Source organism: Pseudophryne corroboree, chromosome 6 (genome assembly GCF_028390025.1).
Source record: "Pseudophryne corroboree isolate aPseCor3 chromosome 6, aPseCor3.hap2, whole genome shotgun sequence".
NCBI classification, from domain to species: domain Eukaryota; kingdom Metazoa; phylum Chordata; class Amphibia; order Anura; family Myobatrachidae; genus Pseudophryne; species Pseudophryne corroboree.
Genome location: NC_086449.1, coordinates 245,729,047 through 245,747,424, shown reverse-complemented (window position 1 = coordinate 245,747,424; position 18,378 = coordinate 245,729,047). Strand labels below are relative to the sequence as shown.

General features: G+C 44.8%; 1 protein-coding gene across 1 annotated transcript in view; it reads right to left on the bottom strand.

Annotated features, from left to right (window-relative positions):
• Positions 1–18,378, bottom strand: part of LOC134934533 (uncharacterized) — a 126,628-nt gene that overhangs the window by 36,666 nt on the left and 71,584 nt on the right. The window lies entirely within an intron of this gene.

The window sequence follows — 18,378 nt, the reverse complement described above, 5'->3', positions numbered from 1 at the left end:
CGGCCTATTTTGAATAATTTGGTTTGCTGTAAGGGTTCGCTGAAGACCGTGATATAAAGATCAAAGGAGTAGTAAGCAACACCTGCAGATTATGGGGGCCAATTGTTCAGGTAGGGGGCGATCAACCTCGGTTCGGGTTGATTCAGAGAACCGACCAGTCGGGTCGGCAAGGTACATCATGTGTGAAAAATACGGAAGTCACACAGAGGTTTTATGTGATGAATGGGAGAGAATGACTGTACAAGACAGGGAGAAATTCCCAAGAATAGGTAGCTTCAGTCCAGAAGTGTTACAAAATTTAAGGAGGAGGATATGTCTCATAAAATCAACAAAGAGACGAATTCAGCATCATGATTATTTACAGTTGTGGCAACAGGAAGGTGAGATACAGAGAGGTTTGGCTCTGGCGGCGGGATCTGGGGCAGTCAGGAAACTGATCGCCACAGCCCCGCCACCACCATACATAGCAGGAGAAAAGTTGATTACGGAGAGAAACGCACTGGGTTGTAAAACACAAACACTTAGTAACCCTGTAAATGTTAATGATGTTAACCAAGTAACCCATACAATTATTAACCCGTGCAAGTTGTACCCTGTTTTGAACTTTCCTCAGGAGTGTGATCAAGAAGACGACCCGGCAACAATTTCAGCTCTCTCTCTCGCAGCCACCATAGCAGAGACCACAGTAGGCACAGCAACACCCACGAGATTAGCGAAGGCCCCTAGCGGAGGGATAGGTGAGGTCGTGTCAACGGGTAAGTACGGCACCATGCATTATACTGAAACAATTTCACCACAAGTTGTAGAATCTACACAGAATGAGGTTGTTAGAGTTAACCCTGTTAGAGTAATAGCAGTTCCCAATGGGAAAACAGATGTATCAGGAGCCACTCCCATAAGGAACATTGCCATGTACACACCATTTTCCCGAATGGAATTAAGAACAATAGTGTCCGAATTTCCTGACCCCAGGAAAGACTTAGTTGCTAGCCAAAAATACATCAGGGATCTAGGTAACACTGTAGAACCCAACAACAAGGATTGGCAGATACTGCTAAGAGCTTGTTTACCTTCAAATGTCGACTCAGTTCAATTCTTAGCTGATTGTGGACTAGATAAAGATGTACCACTTTCAGATGTGTACAACAAAGATAATGTAAAAAGGATAAATTTACAGCTAAAGGAGTATTTCCCAGCCGTTGTTAAATGGAACAAAATATTCTCCATTAGACAAAAAGAGTCCGAAACGGCAGCAGAATATTTCCACCGGGCACTATTAGAAATGGCAAAGTACACTGGAATAGAAGACATTAGGACCAACCCAAACCACCAAGAAGTAGCAGTATCTGTACTGATGGATGGTTTAAAGGAAACATTAAAGACTAGGGTTCAGACCACGCAACCATGTTGGCGAGGTCTGTCGGTGTCCACATTGAGAGAGGCTGCTATTGATCACGACAGAAACATCACTAGACACAGGGAGTCGCAAAGTGATAAGTTGATGTCAGTAAGTATACAGGCGCTGACCACAAGGCAGCCTGCGTATGTACCACCGAATCCTGTGGGTAAGTCAAGTGTAATAACATGTTTTTCTTGTAACAAACAGGGACACTATGCACGAGACTGTAGAACAAAGAGTGTACAAAGATCTTTTCAACCCCCTAGACAACGACACGACACACGACATTGGGAGCAGGGTCCACAGAGGCGGAGTTTTGAGCCACATACAGGGGAAACAAAAAGATACCCCCCGAACAGAGATTGGCATGCCTCTGGTAGTTCCCAGCTAACTCCCTCACAAGTAGTCGCTGCCAGCGGGATTCAGGGAGGTCAGCATACCCAATAGGGGTGTGGCCATACCTGTAATCTGCAGCCAGTTAAATTGATTGCCAGTCTTGGAAGTGAACCAGAGATTGCAATCAATGTAGCTGGTAAAACCTTAAACTTTCTTGTAGACACAGGGGCGGCCAAGTCAGTGATAAATTCGACAGTGGGCATGAGAACCACTGGTAGGACAGTTCCAGCCATGGGAGTAACAGGAGTAGTCCAGCACTACCCTGTTAGCAAACCAGCCGAGATTACAATAGGGCCTTTGCATACCAAGCATTCGTTTTTGCTAGCTGCATCGGCACCAACCAATCTCCTGGGAAGAGACTTACTATGTAAAATGGGTTGCGTCATTTATTGTACTCCTGAAGGTGTATTCTTGGACATTCCTGAGAATCACGCTCAGGAAGTACGAGACATGTTAGACTCCCCATCAAAATTAATGTCACATCCCATTATGACAAATAGGAATCCATCCCAAATAGAAGAAATGACATCTCAGATACCAGAGTCACTTTGGACAAAAGATGGACAGGACACTGGATTAATGGCAAACGTAGCTCCAGTAGTTGTACAAGTAAAAGATGGTAGGATAGCTCCAAAAATCCCACAGTATCCTCTGAAGCTAGAGGTGGAGTTAGGAGTTTTCCCAGTAATAGAGCGCTTGCTACAACAGGGCATTCTAGTAAGAACGTCCAGCACAGCAAATAGTCCCATCTTCCCTGTTAAAAAGAGTGGGGGGAGGGGTTACAGGCTAGTGCAGGATCTAAGGGGGATTAACAAAATAGTTGAGAGTCAGTTCCCCGTAGTGCCTAATCCAGCTGTCATCCTAATGCAAATTCCTCCCACTGCCAAATTTTTCACTGTTATTGACCTCTGCTCCGCATTCTTTTCGGTACCTCTGCACCCTGACAGCCAATATTTGTTTGCATTCACATACAGAGGAGTCCAATACACGTGGACTCGGTTACCCCAAGGTTTCATAGATAGTCCAAGTATATTTTCTCAGGCTTTGCATGATTGTTTACAGTCTTTCCAACCGGAGAGTGGATCAGTATTGATACAGTATGTAGATGATTTACTACTGTGTTCAGATTCGCTGGAAGCTTCCCTGAAGGATACGAAACAGCTCCTGTTTCATCTTTCAGACACAGGACATAAGGTTTCCAAAGACAAGTTGCAATTATGCCAAACTAAGGTAAAATATTTGGGACACTGTCTAACACAAGGACTGAGACACCTGACCGCTGATAGAATCCAAGCCATTAGAGACATGACACTGCCACAAACCCAGCAACAGATCAGGACGTTTTTAGGAATGTGTGGGTATTGCCGTAATTGGATCCCAGGGTTTTCCATATTGGCGTTACCTTTGCAGGAAATGGTCTCCTCAAACAAACCTGATAGGATCTCGCATACAGACGAATCCGAAACAGCATTTGAGAGACTCAAACAGTGCCTAACGCAGGCGCCAGCACTAGGTATGCCAGACTATGGGAAACCCTTTGAACTATACGGAACAGAAAGTGCTGGTTGCGCAGCAGGTGTACTAACCCAAAAGCACGGTGACGCCAGCAGGCCAGTTGCATACTACAGCGCTCAGCTAGACACGGTAGCACGATCCCTCCCCACATGCTTGCGTAGCGTTGCAGCGATAGCATTGCTAGTGACAAAAAGCGAAGATGTCGTGCTAGGCCACAACCTCACAATCCATACACCACATGCGGTATCTGCCTTATTAAATTCTGCCCAAACCAGACACGTCTCATCAGCGAGGTTTACAAGATGGGAATTGGCACTAATGGCCCCAGTAAACATCACCATAAGGAGATGCAGCGCATTAAATCCTGCAACATTTCTCCCAGGTGTGCCTGGTCAGACACAAAGGGTGGAAGGTGAGAGTGATGGGGAAGGAGGATTTAATACAAAGGAAGATACACATGATTGTATGGAATATTTGACCCAAAATTTTACCGCAAGGCCTGACATCAGTGACAATCCACTGGAAGATGCAGAACTCACGTTCTACACGGACGGTAGTTGTCACAGACAGTCAGACTCGGGAGACTTGTGTACTGGATACGCAGTCGTAGATGACCAAGACACCATAGAAGCGGAACCGCTAGGTCCACCTCACTCAGCCCAGGTTGCTGAACTGGTCGCCCTAACCAGAGCATGTGAATTGGCTAAGGGTAAGTCAGCCAATATCTACACCGATTCTAGATACGCCTTCGGGGTAGTACATGATTTCGGAGCCCTATGGCGCCTCAGAAATTTCATGACGGCAGCTGGTACACCGATAGCGCATGCAGCTTATATAAAAAGGCTTCTAACAGCGATACAGGAACCCGACAGAGTGGCTGTTATCAAATGTAAAGCACACACATATAGCCAAGACCCAGTATCCCTTGGTAACAGCCGAGCAGACGAAGCCGCAAAGCTTGCAGCTGCTACCCCCATACAGACAGACACCACACAACTGATGGTATTTAATACCATCAACACACAGAAGTTGTGTGAGATGCAGAATTTGTGTTCCACACAGGAAAAGGCAGTCTGGAAGGCAAAGGGATATGGCCAGGAGTCCTCAGGGCTCTGGACGGATGGACATGGTAAACCAGTGGCCCCCAGGACATACCTTCCATGTCTGGCTGAAGCAGCTCACGGGCTGACTCATCTAGGCAAGGAGGGGATGTGCAAATTGGTAAGAGCATACTGGTGCGCCCCAGGATTCTCCTCTCATGCGGGTAAAAGAGCAATGTCATGCCTTACCTGTCTGAGAAAGAATATTGGAAAAGCAATACCTACAGAACCATCCCATGTCCCACCTGCCGGCGGCCCTTTCCAGGTAATACAAATTGACTTCATTCAATTACCCCCATGTCGAAATTTGAAATATGTACTTGTTTGTATAGATGTTTTCTCGAATTGGGTCGAAGCATTTCCAGCAGCTACAAATACCGCTATGTTTACAGCTAAGAAAATTGTGCAGGAATTTGTATGTAGATATGGTATCCCTAGAATCATTGAAAGTGATAGGGGTACCCATTTTACCGGTGATGTCTTTCAAGGAATGTGTAAATTAATGGGTATTGATAGCAAGCTGCACACTCCGTACCGTCCACAGGCGAGTGCGAAGGTCGAAAGAGTGAACAGCACTATTAAAAATAAATTGAGTAAAGTAATGGCAGAGACAGGATTGACGTGGCCAGAAGCTTTACCCATTGTTTTGTATAGCATCAGAACCACTCCCAGGTCCCCTCTTAACCTGTCCCCTTTTGAAATTCTGTTTGGTCGACAACCGCATGTCATGATTAACCCTCAGGATGATTTGAAATGTAACAATGAAGTGACTGTAAAATACTTGATTAACATGAGTAAGCAGTTGAGGAATCAAAATGATAATCTGAAGTTGGTGATTCCTGATTTACCAGATAGTAATTGTCATGACATTGAACCTGGGGATTATGTAATGATACGAAATTTTCTACGCTCAGGTTGTCTTATTGATAGATGGGAAGGACCATACCAGGTCTTATTGACTAGCACCACAGCATTGAAGGTTGCTGAGAGAGAGACTTGGGTCCATTCATCCCACTGCAAAAAGGTTGCTGATCCAGAGAAGTCCCGTGATAAGGAACAGACAGTAGAGGTTGTATCACTGGAGTGTCTGTTCCAGGAGGACTGAGGCGGCACCGGAGCCTTGAAGACCGAAAGCAGTTGTTGACTCCCTTCTCCCTTTTATTGTTTTTCTCCACTTCCCATCCCCTCTCCCTTAAAAATTTCTTTTTCCCCCTTCTCATTCTTCTCTATTTCCTCCTCAAAGATGGACTTGCCCCAAGAGACTGTGATCCGGATTTTGATGTTAACCATGATGTTGACCAGAGCAGTCTGTTCCGGCGAGAGTACCATAGAGGTCGAGAGAGGTTCGGGAATGGGTTCCGATTATGATGATGGAGGCGTAGTTTTCCAAGATCAACCAAACCAACAAGCAAAGGCGAGTATCAGAAAACGATCCGATAGAAGAAATTGTGATGGATTATTAACTGAAGAAAACTGTATCTGTAGGCTCTGTGACAATTTGATTGAGGATGGGTGCATAAAGAAATGCCAATCCAGTTTTAATATCCATATGGACCGGCATCCATTGAGTGACTATCACTCCTTAGTGGGTAACGTATTAAACCAAACAGACTGTTGGGTATGCTCTCAAGTACCTCAGGGTCATAGCAAATCAGGGCTAGTACCATTTCCTTTAACGTTAGGGGAGGTACTTGAGCTAAGTGGTGGGAGACCGGTGGACCGGAGGTTTAACATCTCCAGCCCTCCTAGTTTGAAGCTCCACCAATACCATGTGGATAGGTCCCTCTTATGTTTTAATATCTCCAATCCCCGTAAACCGGGAAATTGGGAAGTGTCATGGAGCAACCTTACCATGACCTTTTCACACAGAGCAGATAGAATGCCTACAGATACAGAGCTTGTACGCCACATAGCCAGTAGAGGAAAATCTTTCCGGTATCGATATACCTTAGGAAATAGGATTACTAGAGTTGGAGAAGTATCACCAGGATACTGTGCACATATCGTACAAACCGATACGTGCATTAAGCAGATGGAAGAATTAGGGTCAGGAGAGTTCACCTGGAAGGTGTGTAATATGGTAATGTCCTTCTCTGTCCCATATGTTCTCCCCGATGATGCATATTTCATATGCGGGAGAAAGGCGTACAAGTGGCTTGCCCCAAACTCTGAAGGATTGTGTTATATTGGAAAAGTATTGCCTGAAGTGATGACTGTTACACATGACAAAATGAAGGACATACACCGTGGTGCCCAAGCTCCTTATACTCACACTCATTACGAGCACCGAGTTAAAAGACAACTGTCAGAAAGGTTAGAGCATCCGGCCTCTGATCTTATCCATGAATCCACCGGGATTCAGGTTCTGGTAGCGTTAGATTTCACTCGCACCGCTCGAGGAGTGATGAATTATAGATACATTTCCGCACTCGCCAATTTGTTAGATAATATCACTGAAATGTATGATGACACGTTCAGATACACTGGAAGAGAACTTCAAGCTTATAAAACAGAACTAGTTCAGCATAGGATGGTTCTTAATTATCTTACAGCAGTAACTGGCGGATATTGTGTTACATTGGCAACACAGTACGGCATAAAGTGTTGCACGTATATCACAAATAGCACCGAGGATCCGGTAGAGGTCATAGACCAAAAGATGGACGATATTCTCCAATTGAAGTGGGAATTTCGTCGAAAACACAATCTCACCCTTGCTGCTGTAGGTAATGAGCTGACTGGTTGGGTGTCATGGTTGAACCCGCGAAATTGGTTCTCCGGTTTAGGAGACTGGGCTCAAGGAGTCATAATGGATGTTGGAAAGTTTCTCCTATGTATCTTAGGTGTTGTTATATCTATTGGATTGATATTTAGATGCGGGCAGGCTTTAATGAGGTGCAAACAAAGTACAAAAGTGATGAGCTTGAGGAGTGAGGAAACTGTAATTAACCTGGATTTGATTTATGACCCAATGATAGAAACCAGGATGTGATGAAAAATGCGATTATACGGTCCGTTTCTTTCACCTGTTTTTCTGCTTTTCTCCAAGATACAAAGACCCCCTTGGACGAGGAAGTTGACGAGACGCTATACAGACAACAGACAAGCACCAAAGATGAAGTTTTGACCACTTGAGAAATGGACATTTGATGAACTTTGCCATGGATCCCCAGTTTCCCTAGTATTCTTAAACTCACGCTAGCCCAACATTTTTGTAAATCTGATGGCACTGACAAAGCTATTTGCTCATGCCCAAGGAGCAATACAGCGCAAAGAAGACGACTCTCAACAGATACCGAACAAAACTTCAACAACAGATGTACATTTCCCTGACATAGAATATCATTGCATTTCCCATAAGTGTTCTTTATCTTCATCTCTACAACCCTCAGGTAATAGCACACATAGTATAGGGAATACAGGCACAGATATCAGCAATCACATATTCCCCCATTCATGTATCATCAACTAAAATGTGCTCCCCATTTTGTTCAAAAGCCGAAAAGAGCTCGGTAAAGTTTGACAGCCCATCCACAGACCTGTACCACGGGATAAGAAGGAATTCAAATGTATACTTCGCAATACCTCGAAGCTTGATTTACAACACGTACGGCACGATGATACATGACCCCCCCCAAACATGGACTCATACACACATGCTTCTGCTATCTCACTAGGTCATACCCGTTTCACACCTACTCCTCTCTTCTTCCTTACCCAACCATGGAAATGAATTAACCCCTGACTTATATTTTTCTCCTTTTGAAATGTTTTAGAAGGTGGCAGTTATTATTGACTGCCAAAGGGTGGACTGTCAAAGTCAGAAAAATATCCCTATACACGCTGCCATGTTTGCACCTCACGCTGGTCCGCGCTGCGCATGCGTGCGCTTTCCCGTGATAGCGCATACCCGCTGATGCGTGCACCCGCTCGCATCGGTATGCGTATTTACGGTAAAGAGTATGTAGTCGTAGCGTGCGACCCAATCGTTACATATTTCCACAATTAATGTAGTTTGTAGATCATGGTCCCTTTGATAGATTCTGAAAGTTTGGTTAATATAGAATGTCCCTGAATGAAGGAATCCCTCTTTGTATTGTGCGAAGGGTCTAACAGGAATCATACAGCAGTGTTTGGTACCCATCGGAAGAGTATTTAATTAGCAATATTCCGGTGTTGGTTTGGAGCGTATTAATCGCTCGTGCGAATAGTTATGGACATAAGAAGTTTATGTCCATTACTATTACTTACTCTTACTCAGGTATGCGGCGGGAAACCTAGTTTCCCACCCACCTGAGCTGTTTGAAATCGTCACAGCCCACCTGTATGAATCACCCTATGACCTTTTGTTATAGTGCGAAGCCGAATTCCTTCGTCCAATGGACAATGGGATTGTAGGGACTATGAGATTGCATTGTGTGTGGGGCATAAATAGGCAGGCCGACCATATCCAACTTCACTCTCATCAACGGTTTTCTTGCTGATAATCGGGAGCTGGATATCGAGGCGCATGCGATCATACCCTTTGTGCGTAAGTTTCTCTCCGTAATCATATTGTCTTACTGTGAGCCAATCTCTCTCCATCTCTCTCTCTCTCTCTCTCCCTTCTCTTTCTCTCGTATCTCCCATTGACTAGTATTGTATTGTATTAGATCAGCATAGTATTGTATTGTATTTCTTGTATAGTTATTTGGTTAGGAAGTCTCTGTTATATTGTAGTGTATCATTTGTACTGTGATTCTTTTTGCAAGTATAATAGTTATAATACAGATAATAGGCTTTGGACCCTAAACCAGTATCTGTGTATTTCCTATAGTTTTAAGTGTTCACTTGAGCGTCGGTGACGCTCAAGCAGCTTTGTAGTTAGTCAGGTTACACAAGGTTGCACTTACACCCTGTATTCACATTAAGGTATTCTGAGTATTTCATTGATAAAAGGTATAGCGTTGTGAGCGTCTGCGTCGCTGGTGATCTCCTCGTGGTCTCGAGCGTCCGCTACGCCATAGCGAATCATTACTCTAGTCATAGCCAATAACGTGCTGTCCTGTGATCACTGGGCCGTGAGCGAACGTGACGCTTGAGCGTCTCGCCTACGGCTGAAGCGATCGTTACGCAACTAGCGTACCCTTACGGTATTTCTTCAGTAAACAGCGTACAGTGTTCTTAGACTTCATTTAGGGTTATTTATACGACAAAAGAATTTAGCATTGTCACTATCAATAGAGGAATAATGACAAAAATACTGACTAATTACCATAAACTAAGTGCAGTATAAAGTACAGTAGAGTCATAATAAAATAATCATAATGGGATCAAAAACCTAATTATGTTTGTCAGTTATTTATCTACAATGGTACGGGTTAGTTACTGAATACTGGGGCAGATGTATTAAGCCTGGAGAAGTGATAAAGCAGTGATTAGTACAAGGTGATAACGCACCAGCCAATCAGCTCCTAACTGTCAATTTACATATTGGAGCTGATTGGCTGGTGTGTTATCACCTTGCACTTATCACTGCTTTATCACTTCTCCAGGCTTAATACATATGCCCCAGTTACTGTGAGGTATACAAAGAAGCAAATGCTACCCAGTATCTGCATTTATGGACTAAGGACCTAATTCAGAGATGGACGCAGATCGTTGCATCAGCAGCAAGACCTGCATCCATCTCCTCACATGCTGGGGGCCATCCAGCACAGGGCAAGGCCGCCCAGCATGTGTGGCGCCGCCTCACAATGCATCCACAATTTAATTGTGGATGCATCGAATTTTGGTTGACCCCTGTCTGCGCACTGCGGCCAATGTGTGCGCACAGACCCCCTGGATGCGGCCGCTGAGTTTGATCTTAAGAGATGCCAAGCTGTGGTGTTAGTCGGCAAAACGTTTTGCCACTTTCTGGTCAGAACTTTTCCCGCTACTGCACATTTAATGGCCGAACAGTGGAGAGCCATACGTTTTTTCATTGTTCTTGTGGTTTTCTCCACGTAAATATACCCACACGGACACCTGATTAGATAAATCATGTAAGAAGAAGTACACGTTTGATGTTAAATTAACGCTTAGAATGGGGATGTTTTAAAAGTAGAGCCTGTAATCACGTTGGAGCATGTAGTGCACCCTAGGCACTTATAACACCCGGATGTTTTAGTGAGGAAGTTAGTATTACACGTGCAAAATTAGTAGTGATGAGCGGGTTCGGTTTCTCGGAAACCGAACACCCCCGAACTTCAGCCTTTTTACACGGGTCCGAGCCGTGTGGCTCGGGTAAACCGGGCGCGCCCGAACGTCATCATCCCGCTGTCGGATTCTCGCGAGATTCGGATTCTATATAAGCAGCCGCGCGTCGCCGCCATTTTCACACGTGCATTGAGATTGATAGGGAGAGGACGTGGCTGGCGTCCTCTCCGTTATAGTCATAATAGAAAAGACTAAGTGACATTGTTATAATTGTGGGGAGGATTGGGGACGGGGAGCAGCTGTTAGGAGTACAGTGCAGGGTTTTGCTGATAGTAGTGAGTGTGACCACCAGTTTAATCCGTTCTCTGCCTGAAAAAAACGCTCCATACCATATCTGTGCTCAGTGTGCTGCATGATATATCTGTGCTGAGTGCACTGCTCACACTGCCTAATTGTGGGGACTGGGGAGCAGTTATAGCAGGAGTACAGTGCACAGTTTTGCTGACAGTGACCACCAGTCCAGTATACGTTTGTCTGCCTGAAAAACACTCCTGTGGTGGCTTTTTTTCTTTATACTAGTAGTTTAGCAATCTGCTGACAGTGTCCACCAGGTACGTTATTATTATTCTGTATATATTATATATATAGCAGTACGGTAGGCCACGGCTGTACCTACCTCTGTGTTGTCACTCGTCGTCCATAAGTAATAATAGTATACTATCCATCCATTTACATTGTATACCTGTGGTGGCTTTTTTTTCTTCATACTAGTTTAGCAGTCTGCTGACAGTGTCCACCAGGTCCGTTATTATTATTCTGTATATATTATATATATAGCAGTACGGTAGGCCACGGCTGTACCTACCTCTGTGTCGTCACTCGTCGTCCATAAGTAATAATAGTATACTATCCATCCATCTACATTGTATACCTGTGGTGGCTTTTTTTTCTTCATACTAGTTTAGCAGTCTGCTGACAGTGTCCACCAGGTCCGTTATTATTATTCTGTATATATTATATATATAGCAGTACGGTAGGCCACGGCTGTACCTACCTCTGAGTCGTCACTCATCGTCCATAAGTAATAATAGTATACTATCCATCCATCTACATTGTTTCCCTGTGGTGGCTTTTTTTTCTTCATACTAGTTTAGCAGTCTGCTGACAGTGTCCACCAGGTCCGTTATTATTATTCTGTATATATTATATATATAGCAGTATGGTAGGCCACGGCTGTACCTACCTCTGTGTCGTCACTCGTCGTCCATAAGTAATAATACTATACTATCCATCCATCTACATTGTATACCTGTGGTGGCTTTTTTTTCTTCATACTAGTTTAGCAGTCTGCTGACAGTGTCCACCAGGTCCGTTATTATTATTCTGTATATATTATATATATAGCAGTACGGTAGGCCACGGCTGTACCTACCTCTGTGTCGTCACTCGTCGTCCATAAGTAATAATACTATACTATCCATCCATCTACATTGTATACCTGTGGTGGCTTTTTTTTCTTCATACTAGTTTAGCAGTCTGCTGACAGTGTCCACCAGGTCCGTTATTATTATTCTGTATATATTATATATATAGCAGTACGGTAGGCCACAGCTGTACCTACCTCTGTGTCGTCACTCGTCGTCCATAAGTAATAATACTATACTATCCATCCATCTACATTGTATACCTGTGGTGCCTTTTAGTTGTGCGCATTAAAATATGGAGAACAAAAATGTGGAGGTTAAAAAAATAGGGAAAGATCAAGATCCACTTCCACCTCGTGCTGAAGCTGCTGCCACTAGTCATGGCCGAGACGATGAAATGCCATCAACGTCGTCTGCCAAGGCTGATGCCCAATGTCATAGTACAGAGCATGTAAAATCCAAAACACAAAAGATCAGTAAAATGACCCAAAAATCAAAATTAAAAGCGTCTGAGCAGAAGCGTAAACTTGCCAATATGCCATTTACGACACGGAGTGGCAAGGAACGGCTGAGGCCCTGGCCTATGTTCATGGCTAGTGGTTCAGCTTCACATGAGGATGGAAGCACTCAGCCTCTCGCTAGAAAAATGAAAAGACTTAAGCTGGCAAAAGCACAGCAAAGAACTGTGCGTTCTTCGAAATCACAAATCCCCAAGGAGAGTCCAATTGTGTCGGTTGCGATGCCTGACCTTCCCAACACGGGACGGGAAGAGCTTGCCCCTTCCACCATTTGCACGCCCCCTGCAAGTGCTGGAAGGAGCACCCGCAGTCCAGTTCCTGATAGTCAAATTGAAGATGTCAGTGTTGAAGTACACCAGGATGAGGATATGGGTGTTGCTGGCGCTGGGGAGGAAATTGACAAGGAGGATTCTGATGGTGAGGTGGTTTGTTTAAATCAGGCACCCGGGGAGACACCTGTTGTCCGTGGGAGGAATATGGCCATTGACATGCCTGGTCAAAATACAAAAAAAATCAGCTCTTCGTTGTGGAATTATTTCAACACAAATGCGGACAACAGGTGTCAAGCCGTGTGTTGCCTTTGTCAAGCTGTAATAAGTAGGGGTAAGGACGTTAACCACCTCGGAACATCCTCCCTTATACGTCACCTGCAGCGCATTCATCATAAGTCAGTGACAAGTTCAAAAACTTTGGGCGATAGCGGAAGCAGTCCACTGACCAGTAAATCCCTTCCTCTTGTAACCAAGCTCACGCAAACCACACCACCAACTCCCTCAGTGTCAATTTCCTCCTTACCCAGGAAAGCCAATAGTCCTGCAGGCCATGTCACTGGCAAGTCTGATGAGTCCTCTCCTGCCTGGGATTCCTCCAATGCATCCGTGAGTGTAACGCCTACTGCTGCTGGCGCTGCTGTTGTTGCTGCTGGGAGTCGATGGTCATCCCAGAGGGGAAGTCGGAAGACCACTTGTACTACTTCCAGTAAGCAATTGACTGTCCAACAGTCCTTTGCGAGGAAGATGAAATATCACAGCAGTCATCCTGCTGCAAAGCGGATAACTGAGGCCTTGGCAGCCTGGGCGGTGAGAAACGTGGTTCCGGTATCCATCGTTACTTCAGAGCCAACTATAGACTTGATTGAGGTACTGTGTCCCCGGTACCAAATACCATCTAGGTTCCATTTCTCTAGGCAGGCGATACCTAGAATGTACACAGATGTCAGAAAAAGAGTCACCAGTGTCCTAAAAAATACAGTTGTACCCAATGTCCACTTAACCACGGATATGTGGACAAGTGGAGCAGGGCAGACTCAGGACTACATGACTGTGACAGCCCACTGGGTAGATGTATTGCCTCCCGCTGCAAGAACAGCAGCGGCGGCACCAGTAGCAGCATCTCGCAAACGCCAACTCGTTCCTAGGCAGGCTACGCTTTGTATCACCGCTTTCCAGAATACGCACACAGCTGAAAACCTCTTACGGCAACTGAGGAAGATCATCGCAGAATGGCTTACCCCAATTGGACTCTCCTGGGGATTTGTGGCATCGGACAACGCCAGCAATATTGTGCGTGCATTACATCTGGGCAAATTCCAGCACGTCCCATGTTTTGCACATACCTTAAATTTGGTGGTGCAGAATTATTTAAAAAACGACAGGGGCGTGCAAGAGATGCTGTCGGTGGCCAGAAGAATTGCGGGCCACTTTCGGCGTACAGGCACCGCGTACAGAAGACTGGAGCACCACCAAAAACACCTGAACCTGCCCTGCCATCATCTGAAGCAAGAGGTGGTAACGAGGTGGAATTCAACCCTCTATATGCTTCAGAGGATGGAGGAGCAGCAAAAGGCCATTCAAGCCTATACATCTGCCCACGATATAGGCAAAGGAGGTGGAATGCACCTGTCTCAAGCGCAGTGGAGAATGATTTCAACGTTGTGCAAGGTTCTGCAACCTTTTGAACTTGCCACACGTGAAGTCAGTTCAGACACTGCCAGCCTGAGTCAGGTCATTCCCCTCATCAGGCTTTTGCAGAAGAAGCTGGAGGCATTGAAGGAGGAGCTAAAACAGAGCGATTTCGCTAGGCATGTGGGACTTGTGGATGGAGCCCTTAATTCGCTTAACCAGGATTCACGGGTGGTCAATCTGTTGAAATCAGAGCACTACATTGTGGCCACCGTGCTCGATCCTAGATTTAAAACCTACGTTGTATCTCTCTTTCCGGCAGACACAAGTCTGCAGAGGTTCAAAGACCTGCTGGTGAGAAAATTGTCAAGTCAAGCGGAACGCAACCCGTCAACAGCTCCTCCTTCACATTCTCCTGCAACTGGGGGTGCGAGGAAAAGGCTAAGAATTCCGAGCCCACCCGCTGGCGGTGATGCAGGGCAGTCTGGAGCGAGTGCTGACATCTGGTCCGGACTGAAGGACCTGCCAACGATTACTGACATGTCGTCTACTGTCACTGCATATGATTCTGTCACCATTGAAAGAATGGTGGAGGATTATATGAGTGACCGCATCCAAGTAGGCACGTCAGACAGTCCGTACGTATACTGGCAGGAAAAAGAGGCAATTTGGAGGCCCTTGCAGAAACTGGCTTTATTCTACCCAAGTTGCCCTCCCTCCAGTGTGTACTCCGAAAGAGTGTTTAGTGCCGCCGCTCACCTTGTCAGCAATCGGCGTACGAGGTTACTTCCAGAAAATGTAGAGAAGATGATGTTCATTAAAATGAATTATAATCAATTCCTCCGTGGAGACATTCACCAGCAGCAATTGCCTCTAGAAAGTACACGGGGACCTGAGATGGTGGATTCCAGTGGGGACGAATTAATAATCTGTGAGGAGGGGGATGTACACAGTGAAAGGGGTGATGAATCGGACTATGATGATGAGGTGGACATCTTGCCTCCGTAGAGCCAGTTTGTGCAAGGAGAGATTGATTGCTTCTTTTTTGGTGGGGGCCCAAACCAACCAGTCATTTCAGTCACAGTCGTGTGGCAGACCCTGTCGCTGAAATGATGGGTTCGTTAAAGTGTGCATGTCCTGTTTATACAACATAAGGGTGGGTGGGAGGGCCCAAGGACAATTCCATTTTGCACATCTTTTTTCTTTCATTTTTCTTTGCGTCATGTGCTGTTTGGGGAGTATTTTTTTGAAGGGCCATCCTGCGTGACACTGCAGTGCCACTCCTAGATGGGCCAGGTGTTTGTGTAGGCCACTAGGGTCGCTTAGCTTAGTCACACAGCTACCTCATTGCGCCTCTTTTTTTCTTTGCGTCATGTGCTGTTTGGGGAGTATTTTTTTGAAGGGCCATCCTGCGTGACACTGCAGTGCCACTCCTAGATGGGCCAGGTGTTTGTGTCGGCCACTAGGGTCGCTTATCTTAGTCACACAGCTACCTCATTGCGCCTCTTTTTTTCTTTGCGTCATGTGCTGTTTGGGGAGTATTTTTTTGAAGGGCCATCCTGCGTGACACTGCAGTGCTACTCCTAGATGGGCCAGGTGTTTGTGTCGGCCACTAGGGTCGCTTATCTTAGTCACACAGCTACCTCATTGCGCCTCTTTTTTTCTTTGCGTCATGTGCTGTTTGGGGAGTATTTTTTTGAAGGGCCATTCTGCGTGACACTGCAGTGCCACTCCTAGATGGGCCAGGTGTTTGTGTCGGCCACTTGGGTCGCTTAGCTTAGTCATCCAGCGACCTCGGTGCAAATTTTAGGACTAAAAATAATATTGTGAGGTGTGAGGTGTTCAGAATAGACTGAAAATGAGTGTAAATTATGGTTATTGAGGTTAATAATACTATGGGATCAAAATGACCCCCAAATTCTATGATTTAAGCTGTTTTTTAGGGTTTTTTGAAAAAAAACACCCGAATCCAAAACACACCCGAATCCGACAAAAAAATTTCGGTGAGGTTTTGCCAAAATGCGTTCGAACCCAAAACACGGCCGTGGAACCGAACACAAAACCAAAACACAAAACCCGAAAAATTGCCGGTGCACATCACTAAAAATTAGTGACGTCTGTATGTACAATGACATCTCTTATATTTCTAGCCCTGGTACAACCTGTCAAGCGTCTTGTTTCTGAAGTACGGTAAATCTTTTTTCGTGGCGACAACTGGCCACAAGGCTCTGGTTGCATGTTATATCACCGGGCTTGAGGTACTGAGCTTGTTTTTCCAGGGAACAGTTTTTTTTACTATCTTTGATTTCAAGAGGTCATCCCTTTTAAGGATCGTTTTTTAATCGTTTTTTGTCCTTCCTTAAGAGTATTGCGCCATATCCATGCTGTAAAAACGTAAATGTTACCTCAACTCATCAGTGAATGTGGTATAGTTACTGTTAATCTTTGCCACATGAATCATTTGGGACCTTGGGAGGCCCTGTTTTTTAGCCAACTTATTATTAACTTATTAAAATAAAAGTATAGGTAGATAGCTATAATTAGGGTGGTTTCACACCAGCACATTAAACACTAGCATATTATTTCAGGTATAAACAAACAGCAGATTTAACCAGTTGATCACTGCATGGTGACCGGTTGAATTAAAGGGGGAACACTTCCTCTCTGTCACACTAGACCACAGGTTCTCAAACTTGGTCCTCAGGACCCCACACAGTGCATGTTTTGCAGGTAACCCAGCAGGTGCACAGCTTTATTAATTACTCACAGACAACTTAAAAGGTCTGCAGGTGGAGTTAATTATTTCACTTGCGATTCTATGAGGAGACCTGCAAAATATGCACTGTGTGGGGTCCTGAGGACCGAGTTTGAGAACCTATGCACTAGACCACAGGTTCTCAAACTCGGTCCTCAGGACCCCACACAGTGCATGTTTTGCAGGTCTCCTCACAGAATCACAAGTGAAATAATTAGCTTCATCAGTGGACCTTTTAAAATGTGTCAGTGAGTAATTAATACACCTGTGTACCTACTGGGTTACCTGCAAAACATGCACTGTGTGGGGTCCTGAGGACCGAGTTTGAGAATTACTGCACTAGACCATAGGTTCTCAAACTCGGTCCTCAGGACCCCACACAGTGCATGTTTTGCAGGTCTCCTCATAGAATCACAAGTGAAATAATGAACTCCACCTGCAGACCTTTTAAAATGTGTCTGTGAGTTATTAATACACCTGTGCACCTGCTGGGTTACCTGCAAAACATGCACTGTGTGGAGGTAATGAGGACCAAGTTTGCAGACCTATGCACTAGACCACAGGTTCTCAAACTCGGTCCTCAGGACCCCACACAGTGCATGTTTTGCAAGTAACCCAGCAGGTGCACAGGTCATAGTTGAACTAATCCCCTCTTGTGCTATAAATAGTATGATATGGCTCAAAGTTCAATGAAAACAAATGAATAATTTCATATATTCTATATATTTTTTAATACATATAATTATATATATATATATACACACTTTACAATAAACTATTAGACCGGTCAAATAAAATCACTAACAAATATATTGCCTAGCTATAGGAGGTGGATCTTAGATAAACTCTGTGCACAGAGTATTTTTAAAAATAAAATAAAATAAAAATCAGTCCATGTATTGGAAAAAATCAATTAACCAGCTATAATTCGCACCCATGTAGTAGATAACATATTTGTACGTTGTTATATATTGGAATTCCTCAATATGTTGCCACTTAGCAAAGAAGATGGTATTGTGCAAAATGACCGCTCCACACTGGAGCCTTACGTGTAGCTTGCACCAGTAGTTGTAACACGGGAGAGTCCAATGACAAAAGAGACGGTCTCGGGCTGCGGGAACGGCGCTTCACTGGCGCCTGCTGTGCTGATTAATTACCCGACTTCCAAGCTCTATGAGTCCACGCCTCCAAGT